Here is a 14,724-nt window from a genome sequence, read left to right as displayed (position 1 = left end):
GAGCTTTTAAGCAAGAACCATAGCATCATACAACATTAAGATTGTCATACTAGATCATCTTGGATCATATCATCGGAATACCATACATAGAGCATCCTTGGGATAGAAGCCATTGCATTTTTGCTTAGTAGGTTGTGCACAAGTCTTCATATCCGCCTATTGTGCAATCGTGCTAGTGTCTCTCTAGTGTTGTGCAACAAGAGCATTTTCGTGGATTCCACATTTTGGCTCATCCTTGATTGCACGACCCCACTTATCTCTTTGCGTGTGTGTTTCCGTGTACCATACTTTGCTATTGGTCTACTTGTTGCATTGCAAACTTGCGAATCTTTTCCAACATTATTGAAGCTCACTAACAATTGCATCAAATTTTGTGCCACCATCCTAACAGAGCTTCACCATAAGCTTTTACTTGTGTAGGTGTGAGAAACCGAGAAGAATTGGTACCAATTGTGTTATTTCCTTGTCCCACATTGGAGTGATCATTGATCCATCTTCAACTTTGGTCAAGGTACATTTGGTATTGTTCTTCTCCTTCTACCACTCACAAAATTGTTTGGAATGATGGATAGACCAAGTACTTCTACCAACCCTGATGAGGACATGACTACCTTGGATACGACCAAAAATATTGCATACATGCATATTTGTCAGGTGATTTCTAATGCAAACTATTCAATAATCTATTTATGTTATCCAGAACAAAAATACTTCACACACTTTTGTGTTTTGTCTAATTGCAGGTGTATGGGACATTTGTACAATCCACATATGAAGATAAGGGAAAAGGAGAAGTTTAGGTTGTGTTCAAAAAGTCCTCTCACGTCACTTTTGGGGCAAGAGAAGATAGAGTCCAAGTCTCTCACGTTCTGGATTCAGATTCGGACTGCACAGACATACCTGACTCAAAACGCCAACAACTTTTTCATACGGACTCCGAATTGGGTGATTATTTTTTTGTTGGAAACTAGATTTCGTGCTCTTTCCAACCCAATTGGATTCACCTTCAAATTCGTCCGGAGCGTTGAGTTACGGACGAAACAATCTGATGTTGCAGCAGAATCTGAGTCAAACTACAAGCCCAAAGGTGTTGCATCATCTCCACTTGGGCCCATGAGCCTTGTACAACCTAGGGTTAGTTTTAAGCTGCCTTGGGACGTCCTCCCACCTCCTTGGCCGCCACCCCTTCCTCCTATGTAAGTAGATCCATCTAGTAGCTTTTTCCTTGGGATTTGTTTAGTTAAAAGTTAGCCATTGCAACTTCGTGTACTTCGTTTGTGTCCAACGACCAGACCAAGACCGCTTCCGGATCCCCACCATTATCAATACTTCATATTTATTTGCAATATTCAGATTGCTTTATCATATTCTTGCTCGTTCTTCGATTGCTTGCAGGAATAGACCTTCGTGGTCAGGCTGACCGTGCTTCCAGCATCGTCAGTAACCTCAGGAGATTGGTTTAGCGATTGCTAAGGCGCAACGTCGTGCACGTTTGTAGTCGGATCATCAAAGTCGTCTCCACCAAATCGATAGTTATCATCTCATCGAAAGATCGGGACCCTCGCCTCTATCAAACCCACTCTTCATCGAGCAAGACAACGACATGTCTTCCTACGTCACAAAGAGCCACCTCTTTGGTGCACAAGGTGCTTTGCATCAAGAGCAACAAGCAATAAGTGAACGCATTGACAACCTCGCCGCCGACTTGCCACTCTCCGAGCAACGTACAAGAGACTATTTAGACAACAAGCTCGACGACCACAAGCAAGAGAATGACACAAGAATGGACGAGATTCGTGCTTTGTTGCTCAACCGCTCTTCTTCCACTTCATCCTCATCAAGACGGAGCCGCTCAAGTCGACACTCCGACTACACCATCGCCGGCTCAAGTACACCGACATCGAACACTCTTCATTGTGCCGCGCGTCAAGATCATCACGCAAACCGCAACCCTCTACATGACATCGACTCTCAAGAGCAAGCTCGTGTGCAAGAACATTGACATCGTCAAAACCAAGCTACTCTCTAGAAAGCACAAGAACGACGACGACAACGCCAACGAGAAGAGGAAGAGCAAGCGCGTCTACACCAAGATGCACAAGATGCCGAGGCACAACGCCAAGAACAACAATTGCGAGAAGATAGAGCACTTGAGGCGCAACGTGCACTCTACGACATGAATCACGTCGTTGCCCAACGCAACCGCCATAGGCGCGAACAAGAAGAAGCACTTCGCGATGAAGTTCAAGAACGGATTTACCAATCACGTGTGCATCGTCAAGTTCCTCAAGCTCGTCCACAACCACGCCAAGAACCTCAAGTTCAACAAGAGCAAGAAGACATTGGAAATCCTCCATGACAAGAGCAAGTTGCGAGAGACGATCCTCCTCGTCAAGGACGTCATCATCCTCGACCCCAACACAATGAAGAGCAACAATAAGGCAAGCTTAAGTTCACCATGCCCAAGTTCAATGGAAGCAATGATCCAGAAGAGTACCTTTCATGGGTATTGAAGGTCGACAAAATCTTCCGCTTGCACAACTATGAAGAAGAGAAGAAGATCGTGATGGCATCCCTTGAGTTCCAAGATTACGTCCTCATTTGGTGGGAACAAGTCATTGAGCGTCGAGGGGCAAGAGGTGAACCACCCATCACTACTTGGGCGCAAATGAAGGATGTCATGACAGCACACTTCGTACCTACCTACTACAACCGCGACCTCTTCAAGAAACTCCAACTCCTCAAGCAAGGAACCAAGAGCGTTGTAGAATACTACAAGGAAATGGAGATTGCAATGATACGAGCCAATGTCACGGAAGATGATGAGCAAACTATGGCACGTTTCTTGAATGGACTCAATCATCCTATCAAGAAGATTGCCGATTTCCAACCATACTCGAACCTCATCGAGCTAGTGCATCAAGCTACGAAAGCGGAATGTCAAGTGCAAGATGACTTCAGTTATGACAAGTTCTCATCCAAGTCCTATGGCTTCTCCAACACCCAAGCTTCAACGACTCCAACACCGTCTACCTCAACCAATCCTTCTACAAGCAATGTCGACAAGTCGAGTTACGAGAAAGCTTCGACAACCTCAAGTCATCCTCCTACAACTAGCAACTTCAAGCCGAGAGCTTCATCATCTACCCCAACCGATGAGACCATCAAGACAAGTTCATTAAAATGCTTCACATGCGGAGGCCGAGGCCATAAGTCATTTGAATGTACCAACAAGCGGACCATGATCCTCAACAACGATGGTACATACGACTCCATGAGTGAAGGATAAATGGAAGCACTTGAGCACGTGGCAATGCACCGGCAAGTGAACAAAGATGAAGCGGATCTAGTCTTTTGTGATGAAGATTCAATCCCCGCTCTCGTTGTCTCCAAGGTCTTGACTCTTCAACATCAACAAGAAGAAGACCAAAGATGCCATATCTTTCATACCAAGCCCGGCATCAATGGAAGGTCCGTCAAGGTCATCATCGATGGAGGGAGTTGCCATAACTTAGCAAGTGAAGAACTATGCTCCAAGATCCAATTGGTCAAGATGAAGCACCCACATCCCTACAAAGTTCAATGGCTTAGCGACTCCATCACTATCCAAGTCGGGCATAGAGTGCGAGTCTCCTTCAAAATCGGAGCTTACGAAGACACTTTGGAGTGTGATGTCGTTCCAATGGCCATTTGCCACCTTCTTCTCGGAAGACCATGGCAATTTGATCGAGGTGTCATCCACAACGGCCGAACGAATCACTATAACTTCAAGATGAAAGGAAAGGAGTACGTCCTTCGTCCTATGTCTCCAAGCCAAGTGATCGTCGACAAGCAAACCACCCATCATGGAGAGAATAGTGAGAGAGCGAACCACCCAAAAGAGAGTGAGCGCCACAAGCCCAAAATGAGTGCCTCCACGATGAGCGACAAGAAGAACTTTGTTCTATTTGCCACCAAAAGTGAGATAACAGAAGTGTGTGAGAACCCATCTAGTGTCATGCACTATGTCCTTTTGTGCAAGGATGAGGCACCAAAAGCTAACACTTCTCACAATCTACCTTTAGTGCTATCTTCTCTATTGCAGGAATTCCAAGATGTTTTCCCCGACGAGCTACCTCTGGGTCTACCTCCTCTACAAGGCATCGAGCATCGAATCGACCTCATCCCTGGAGCACCTCTTCCTCACAAGGCTCCCTACCGCATCTACCCCGAGGAAACTAAGGAGATCCAACGACAAGTACAACAACTCATCGACAACGGCCACATACGAGAAAGTTTGAGCCCTTGTGTCATCCCGGTAATCCTTGTTCCCAAGAAAGATGGTACAATTCGAATGTGTTCCGATTGCCGCCCTATCAATTCTTGATAGAGGCGAGGGTGTCCCGATCTTTCTATGAGATGATAACTATCGATTTGGTGGAGACGACTTTGACGATCCGACTACAAACGTGCACGACGTTGCGCCTTAGCAATCGCTAAACCAATCTCCTGAGGTTACTGACGATGCTGGAAGCACGGTCAGCCTGACCACGAAGGTCTATTCCTGCAAGCAATCGAAGAACGAGCAAGAATATGATAAAGCAATCTGAATATTGCAAATAAATATGAAGTATTGATAATGGTGGGGATCCGGAAGCGGTCTTGGTCTGGTCGTTGGACACAAACGAAGTACACGAAGTTGCAATGGCTAACTTTTAACTAAACAAATCCCCAGGAAAAAGCTACTAGATGGATCTACTTATATAGGAGCAAGGGGTGGCGGCCAAGGAGGTGGGAGGACGTCCCAAGGCAGCCTAAAACTAACCCTAGGTCGTACAAGGCTCATGGGCCCAAGTGGAGGTGATGCAACACCTTTGGGCTTGTAGTTTGACTCGGATTCTGCTGCAACGTCAGATTGTTTCGTCCGTAACTCAACGCTCTGGACGAATTTGAAGGTGAATCCAATTGGGTTGGAAATAGCACGAAATCTAGTTTCCAACAAAAAAAGAATCACCCAATTCGGAGTCCGTATGAAAAAGTTGTTGGCGTTTTGAGTCAGGTATGTCTGTGCAGTCCGAATCTGAATCCAGAACGTGAGAGACTTGGACTCTATCTTCTCTTGGCGCAAAAGTGACGTGAGAGGACTTTTTGAACACAACATAAACTTCTCCTTTTCCCTTATCTTCATATGTGGATTGTACAAATGTCCCATACACCTGCAATTAGACAAAACACAAAAGTGTGTGAAGTATTTTTGTTCTGGATAACATAAATAGATTATTGAATAGTTTGCATTAGAAATCACCTGACAAATATGCATGTATGCAATATTTTTGGTCGTATCCAAGGTATTCGTGTCCTCATCATCCTCCCCTTTTTGAAAACAAAGCCGTCCTCGGCGTTGCTTAATCTGAAATGTGGCTAACAAAAGAGACAAGGTGTACATGTTGTATATGTATATGTCATCCAGTTTAACTTCCCTTGATTTTTGCACGTATGACACATGTATACATGAGTAACTTTCATAGTTCATAAAAACTAAAGCCAAAAAATTATCACAAGAAGTAGAAGGCATGAAAATATTAGAACTCAGTTTGCACATATAAGTGAAGCTCTTATTCATTTCAAAAGATTCGCAATGTTCATCCTTAAACCATCCCAACTTTGGTGAATAAACCTTACTTGCATCAAATTTACATGCTACAACATGCTTAAATAAGCAAACATGCAATAAGTCATTGGACACAGAATCATCACCAAGATTGGAGGCCATATCAAAATGATTAAACATTAGTTCTTTTGCATCAACAGTTAATTCAATGGGTGCACTCAAAATTGTTGATATTTCAGTTGTTTGATCACTCTCTAAAATAGGTGGTGTGCTCAAATCAACAGGTAACTCAATACATGACGCATTCAAGTTAACTAGGCATGCATCTTTCTCATGTGAAGTTATATCATCAATATCTTTACTGTTACCTTGTGGCAAAGATATAGCTGATGTAGGTACGGACGTTGACAATGTACCATACCCTTGAGATGATGCCGCGCTCATAATCCGAGGTGCAATGATGGAGGAACCCACCGGCGGTGGTGAGCATGAACTGGAATAGTAGTTGTTGTAGTCACCCAATGCATCCTCCTGTATCTGTCTTTCAAAGGTACAAGCACGGACATACATACCAGTAATGCAACGAGGAATATACTGAAATCTTGCCTGAATATCATGGTTCAAACCACCAAAAAATCTATTCATTGTATCATTCTCAGATTCTTCTATGTCACAATGATGCATATAAGATTTGAACTCTTGGTAGTAAGCATGAACAGTTTTGTTGCCTTGTTTAAATTGTTCAAATTTGCGAAGCAATTCACGACGATAATAAGGAGGGAAAAATTGTTGTCTCATTATAGCTTTCAAAACTTTCCAAGTTGTGGGTTGGTTATCAATGTTTTTCTTACAATGTACACTCCACCAAACAGAAGCAAAATCAGTAAATGCTCTAGTGGCTGCTCGCACTCGCTCAAGTTCAGAAAAGTCATGGTGACTAAAAACTTGTTCTACTTCAAGCTCCCAAGCTAGATAAGTAGTAGGATTAAATCTACCCTCAAATGACGGTAAAAAGATAACCTGACCATGTGCTTGTGTGTGTTGTCCCAACTCTCGTGATGGTGAAGATGTGTCCGTCGTCCAAGAACTTCTATCTTCGGAACCTGTCATGATTAGTAGAAACAAGAAACAAAATTCAAGAATAATGTTCCTATGAACTACTAGGGTGTGGTGGTAAAGCGCTCACAGTAAAGCAAATATCAATATCTTACAAGTTCTTACCAAGCAGCAGGTGGTGACAGGCAACCAGCGGTGTCAAATAACTCTGAAGATTGTGTAAAGCGATTGCCAGGGGAACGTACGTATACACGGTGTAGAAATATGTGGAGCTGGGTTGGCTATATATGGTAGCAAAAGATTAGCAATAATCAATTCAGAGAGGCGATGTTGAATAAACGCTCAACGACGGTACTGTGCTAGTCCTAGGCTAGACCAAACTAGAGACGCGAGCCTAGAACACTAATGAGGTCACGTCGTAGCACAACTAGCATCAATGAAGGATACTAAGTAGCTCTGGACAGCAAGATATAAGTGAAGATCACAACGGCAGTAAAGATAATGAAGTGAAACAACAGCCAAGCAGGATATATCAACAACTTTGTCTCCAACTTTCCTCTGAAAAAGTTTGTGCCGATTTTTTTGTTTTTTTTCTTCTCTCTTTTTTTCCTCACACTTTTTTTTCTTTCTCTCCTTTTTTTTTCTATGACTTTTTTTTCTCCTTTTTTTCTCTCGTTTTTTTTTCTGTCTTTTTTTCTCTCTCCCTCTTTCCAAAACAAACTAGATAAGATGTAGATTGGATCAAGCGAAGATGGGAACGATCTCAACTATGATTATGACAATGAACGGTGGGTAGCACGTGGAGGAAATTGATGGATGGGTGGTGGACAGCGGAAGGGATAACGATGCAGCGGCGACGTGACTAATGTGAACAGAACTCGAAACTCTAAACGACCTAGAAACTAAGACCAGCAACTCGACACGACGATCCAACCGATAATTCAACTATGCAAGCAATGAAAAGAACATTGCAAAGGCTCAGACTGGCTTGGACCAAGGATGAATAGATCTAACTCTTTTTTGTGGCTTTTTCTTGGACAATAGGTAAGAAAATAAATCTAATCTAGGAAAACTGGAAATTCTCACCAAGCAACCTGAAAACTGATACCACTTGATAAAGGCGAGGGTCCCGATCTTTCGATGAGATGATAACTATCGATTTGGTGGAGACGACTTTGACGATCCGACTACAAACGTGCACGACGTTGCGCCTTAGCAATCGCTAAACCAATCTCCTGAGGTTACTGACGATGCTGGAAGCACGGTCAGCCTGACCACGAAGGTCTATTCCTGCAAGCAATCGAAGAACGAGCAAGAATATGATAAAGCAATCTGAATATTGCAAATAAATATGAAGTATTGATAATGGTGGGGATCCGGAAGCGGTCTTGGTCTGGTCGTTGGACACAAACGAAGTACATGAAGTTGCAATGGCTAACTTTTAACTAAACAAATCCCAAGCAAAAAGCTACTAGATGGATCTACTTATATAGGAGCAAGGGGTGGCGGCCAAGGAGGTGGGAGGACGTCCCAAGGCAGCCTAAAACTAACCCTAGGTCGTACAAGGCTCATGGGCCCAAGTGGAGGTGACGCAACACCTTTGGGCTTGTAGTTTGACTCGGATTCTGCTGCAACGTCAGATTGTTTCGTCCGTAACTCAACGCTCCGGACGAATTTGAATGTGAGTCCAATTGGGTTGGAAAGAGCACGAAATCTAGTTTCCAACAAAAAAAGAATCACCCAATTCGGAGTCCGTATGAAAAAGTTGTTGGCGTTTTGAGTCAGGTATGTCTGTGCAGTCCGAATCTGAATCCAGAACGTGAGAGACTTGGACTCTATCTTCTCTTGCCCCAAAAGTGACGTGAGAGGACTTTTTGAACACAACCTAAACTTCTCCTTTTCCCTTATCTTCATATGTGGATTGTACAAATGTCCCATAAACCTGCAATTAGACAAAACACAAAAGTGTGTGAAGTATTTTTGTTCTGGATAACATAAATAGATTATTGAATAGTTTGCATTAGAAATCACCTGACAAATATGCATGTATGCAATATTTTTGGTCGTATCCAAGGTATTCATGTCCTCATCAATTCTATTACCGTTCGTTATCGGTACCCTCTTCCACGCGTAGATGATATGCTTGATGAGTTTAGCGGAGCCACAGTTTTCTCTGAAATTGACCTTAAAAGTGGCTACTATCAAATACGCATCCAAGAAGGTGATGAATGGAAAACCGCATTTAAGACCAAGTTTGGCTTATATGAATGGCTTGTTATGCCAATGGGTTTATCCGAAGCACCCGGTACCTTCATGCGCCTCATGCATTTTGTTTTTCGACCCTATATTGGTGTATTTGTTGTGGTCTACTTTGATGATATCCTTGTGTTTAGCAAATCTCTCAAAGATCATGTCACACACCTTAGGACCGTGCTTCAAACTCTTAGAAAAGAGCACCTTTTTGCTAATATGGACAAATGCCTTTTTGGTGTTGACAAGCTTGTTTTCTTGGGTTTTGTTCTATATTCTAAGGGTATTCATGTTGATGAATCTAAGATCAATGCTATTAAAACTTGGCCACAGCCAACCAACTTGCAACAAGTGCGTAGCTTCCTTGGTTTAGCCGATTTCTGTCATAGATTTGTGAAGGAGTTTAGCACCATTGCTTCACCTTTGCATGCTTTGAGTAAGAAGAATGTGCCTCTTGTTTGGGGACCATCCCAAGATACCACCTTCAATGAGCTTAAGAATTTGCTTACTCATGCTCCCATGCTTGCTTTACCCAACTTTGACAAACCTTTTGAGATTCATTGTGATGCTAGTGGTAATGGCATAGGAGGTGTGTTAACGCAAGAGAAGCGCCCCATAGCTTACTTTAGTGAGAAACTTTCTGGAGCGCAACTCAATTACCCCATCTATGACAAAGAGTTATATGCTTTAGTGTGAGTTTTGCATGAATGGGAACATTATCTTCGCCCACATGAATTTATCATCCATACCGACCATGAAACACTTAAATACCTTAAGGGTCAAACTAAGTTGAACAAGCGTCATGCTAAATGGAGTGAGTCCATTGAGTCTTTTCCTTATGTCATCAAGTACAATAAAGGTAAGGAAAATGTTGTGGCGAATGCACTTTCTCGCATATGCATGCTTGTTACTAAACTTGAATTGGATGCCATTGGATTTGAGCACATAAAAGACTTGTATGTGCATGATCCTACTTTTGCTACTCCTTATGCCAAATGTTTGACGCATACATCTTGGGAACGCTATTACATCAAAGATGATTATCTTATGAGAGCTAACAAACTTTGCATCCCCGAGTCTTCTCTTCGTTTGCTACTTTTGCAAGAATCTCATGGCGGAGGACTAATGGGACACTTTGGACGCAACAAGACATTCGCTACGCTCTCCAAGAACTATTATTGGCCCAAGATGTTCCGCGACGTCAACCGCTTCACCAACCGATGCTCTACATGTCGCAAAGCTAAGTCTAAAGCTCAATCCCATGGTCTCTATATGCCTCTTCCAATTCCGTATCAACCATGGGAAGATATTAGCATGGATTTTGTGCTTGGTTTGCCTAGAACTAGAAATGGAAAGGATTCTGTATTTGTTGTTGTGGACCGATTCTCTAAGATGGCTCATTTCATTCCTTGCAACAAGATAGACGATGCTTCACATGTTGCCAATCTCTTTTGTAGAGAAATATTACACCTCCATGGAGAACCAAAGACGATAGTCTCAGAGCGCGACGTCAAGTTCCTAAGCTACTTTTGGAAAACCTTATGTGCCAAGCTCGGAATCAAGCTACTCTTCTCCACGGCATACCATCCACAAACCAACGGACAAACGGAGGTGACCAACCGCACACTCTCCGCTCTACTTCGCGTGCTAATCAAGAAGAACATCAAGGAGTGGGAGGAGTGTCTACCTATCGCCGAGTACGCCTACAACCGAGCAAGACACTCAACTACTGGCAAGTCCCCCTTCGAGGTCGTCTACGGTTTGAACCCATTGTCCCCATTGGACATTATCCCTCTACCACTACAAGAGCACACAAATATGGACGCAAGTGCCTGAGTCAACTATCTCAAGAAGATGCATGAAGATACAAGGCACACCATTGAGCGCCAAGTACAACGACTCACGACCAAGCTCAACCTCAACAAGCACCCCATGGTGTTCAACATTGGAGATCTTGTGTGGCTACACCTTCGCAAGGACCGCTTCCCCACGAACGCAAGTCCAAACTTCGACCATGAGCAGATGGACCCTTCAGGGTGCTTGCACGCTACAACAACAACACCGACAAGATCGACATTCCACGTGGCAAGTACTCTGTGAGCAACATCTTCAACGTCAAAGATCTCTCTCCCTACCATGCTGATGAAGATTTCGATCCGAGGTCGGATCTTTCCCAAGGGAGGGGAGATGATGCGGAGCATCCTACGGTCACCCCCATGAACCCACCATCGTCTCACTAAGTGCCAAGAGGACCCATGACATGAGCTAGAGCTCTCGAGAACGAGGTGACTTCTCCTTCCTTAGTGATATCACATATGATCCATTCGAGACATGGCAACTACCTAAGTTCGAGATGTTGTGCATGATTAGGTCTCAAGAGGACTCCCCCGAAGATGCTTGTGAAGACGAACAAGCCGCCACATTCACGGATCAAGAGGAACGCCGAAAGGAAAAGAAGGCAGCTCCAGGACCCGGACATCCGGCCTCAGCCCCGAACATCCGGCCGCTGGAGACATTCACTACAGCAGCAGCTGCCTAGCCGCCAAGTGCTACAGGCCCCGGACATCCGGCGTCAACCCCGGACATCTGGCCTCACCCCCGGAAATCTGGCACCCTCCAACCAAAGAGCGACAAGGCCAGCCCCTCCAGCCCGGACATCCGGCCCGAAGCCCGGACATTCGGCCCCGTCTATTTGCGCATAGTAAAGGGCCGAGGCCCATGTACCCCTTCGCCCACCTAGACTATATATACTCCTCCTCCTGCCACTTTCTATGGTCATCATTGGTTTAGCTCATTAGAGATAGAGCTTTGCTCATCCATACGGATCTATTCCTTGAGAGAGACCGCGGCCCCTCTTCGGAGAAGATCCACGTTGGATTCAAGACCTCCTCGTGGAGAAGACCACCAAGACCTCCTTTGGAGAAGAACCGGTTACCCCTTGTATCATCCCTTGTTGACTTTGGATCGTGTGATCTCTATGTGTACTTGGATCTAGCATATGTGTGATCGTTCTTATTGGTTTGAGTGATTCTCTCATGTTCCCTCGTGTTTCTCCTCGTGGTTCCCCTCGCGTTCTTCGTGTTCTTCACGGGATCCGCTCCTTTCATGAAAGATCGGCCATCTAGGGTTCCACCCTCCATCATGATGCTTATGTGAAAAAGCTTCAACCTGATAAGCTCGAACCCAAATCAGAGAAATGTTTCTAAATAGGATACCCAAAGGAGACTGTTGGGTACACCTTCTATCACAGATCCGAAGGCAAGATATTCATTTCTAATAGTGGATCCTTTCTAGAGAAGGAGTTTCTCTCGAAAGAAGTGAGTGGGAGGAAAGTAGAACTTGATAAGGTAATTGTATCTGCTCCCTTATTGGAAAGTAGTTCATCACAGAAATCAGTTCCTGTGATCCCTACACCAATTAGTGAGGAAGCTAATGATGATGATCATGAAACTTCTGATCAAGTTACTACCAAACCTCGTAGGTCAACCAGAGTAAGATCCGCACCAGAGTGGTATGGTAATCCTGTTCTGGAGGTCATGTTACTTGACCATGATGAACCTACGAACTATGAGGAAGCGATGATGAGCCCATATTCCGCGAAATGGCTTAAGGCCATGAAATTTGAGATGGGATCCATATATGAGAACAAAGTATGGACTTTGGTTGACTTGCCCGATGATCGGCAAGGCATAGAGAATAAATGGATCTTCAAGAAGAAGATTGACGCTAACGGTAATGTTACTGTCTACAAAGCTCGACTTGTTGCAAAAGGTTTTCGACAAGTTCAAGGAGTTGACTACGATGAGACCTTCTCACCCGTAGTGATGCTTAAGTCTGTCCGAATCATGTTAGCAATTGCCGCATTTTATGATTATCAAATTTGGCAAATGGATGTCAAAACTGCATTCCTTAATGGATATAAAGTGTGTAAGCTCCAGCGATCCATTTATGGACTGGTGCAAGCATCTCGGAGTTGGAATATACGCTTTGATAGTGTGATCAAAGCATATGGTTTTATACAAACTTTTGGAAAAGCCTGTATTTACAAGTGAGTGGGAGCTCTATAGCATTTCTGACATTATATGTGGATGACATATTGTTGATCGGAAATGATACTGGATTTCAAGACCCTTAATTGGACTTTCACAAAGCACATACCTTGATAAAGTTTTGAAGAAGTTCAAAATGGATCAAGCAAAGTAAGGGTTCTTGCCTGTGTTACAAGGTGTGAAGTTGAGTCAGACTCAATGCCCGACCACTACAGAAGATAGAGAGAAAATGAAAGTCATTCCCTATGCTTCGGCCATAGGTTCTATCATGTATGCAATGCTGTGTACCAGACCTGATGTGTGCCTTGCTATTAGTTTAGCAGGGAGGTACCAAAGTAATCCAGGAGTGGATCAGTAGACAGCGGTCAAGAACATCCTGAAATATCTGAAAAAGGATAAAGGATATGTTTCTCGTTTATGGAGGTGACAAAGAGCTCGTCGTAAACGGTTGCGTCTATGCAAGCTTTGGCACAGATCCGGATGACTCTAAGTCACAAACCGGATACGTATTTTTATTGAATGGTGGAGCTGTCAGTTGGTGCAGTTCTAAGCAAAGCGTCATGGCGGGATCTACGTGCGAAGCGGAATACATAGCTACTTCAGAAGCAGCAAATGAAGGAATCTGGATGAAGGAGTTCATATCCGATCTAGGTGTCATACCTAGTGCATCGGGTCTAATGAAAATCTTTTGTGACAATACTGGTGCAATTGCCTTGGCAAAGGAATCCAGATTTCACAAGAGAACCAAGCACATCAAGAGACGCTTCAATTCCATCCATGATCAAGTCAAGGAAGGAGACATAGAGATTTGCAAGAGACATAGGATCTGAATGTTGCGGACCTGTTGACTAAGTCGCTCTCACAAGCAAAACATGATCAGCACCAAGACTCCATGGGTGTTAGAATCATTACTACATAATCTAGATTATTGACTCTAGTGCAAGTGGGAGACTGAAGGAAATATTCCCTAGAGGCAATAATAAAGTTGTTATTTATATTTCCTTATATCATGATGAATGTTTATTATTCATGCTAGAATTGTATTAACTGGAAACTTAGTACATGTGTGAATACATAGACAAACAGAGTGTCACTAGTATGCCTCTACTTGACTAGCTCGTTAATCAAAGATGGTTAAGTTTCCTAGCCATAGATATGAGTTGTCATTTGATGAACGGGATCAAATCATTAGAAAATGATGTGATTGACATGATCCATCCGTTAGCTTAGCACTATGATCGTTTAGTTTATTGCTATTGCTTTCTTCATAACTTATACAGGTTCCTATGACTATGACATTATGTAACTCCCGAATACCGGAGGAACACTTAGTGTGCTATCAAACATCACAAAGTAACTGGGTGATTATAAAGATGCTCTACAGGTGCCTCTGATGGTGTTTGTTGAGTTGGCATAGATCGAGATTAGGATTTGTCACTCCGATTGTCGGAGAGGTATCTCTGGGCCCTCTCGGTAGTGCACATCACTATAAGCCTTGCAAGCAATGTGACTAATGAGTTAGTTGCGGGATGTTGCATTACGGAACGACTAAAGAGACTTGTCGGTAACGAGATTGAACTAGGTATGATGATATCGACGATCGAATCTCGGGCAAGTAACATACCGATGACAAAGGGAACAATGTATGTTGTTGTGCGGTTTGACCGATAAAGATCTTCATAGAATATGTAGGAACCAATATGAGCATCCAGGTTCCGCTATTGGTTATTGATCGGAGATGAGTCTCGGTCATGTCTACATAGTTCTCGAACCCATAGG

The sequence above is a fragment of the Triticum urartu genome, chromosome 7A (genome assembly GCF_056163025.1).
Source record: "Triticum urartu cultivar PI428250 chromosome 7A, HENAU_Tu73, whole genome shotgun sequence".
In the NCBI taxonomy this organism is placed as follows: domain Eukaryota; kingdom Viridiplantae; phylum Streptophyta; class Magnoliopsida; order Poales; family Poaceae; genus Triticum; species Triticum urartu.
The sequence above is the reverse complement of the archived record's forward strand: the minus strand, read 5'-3'. Positions refer to the sequence as shown.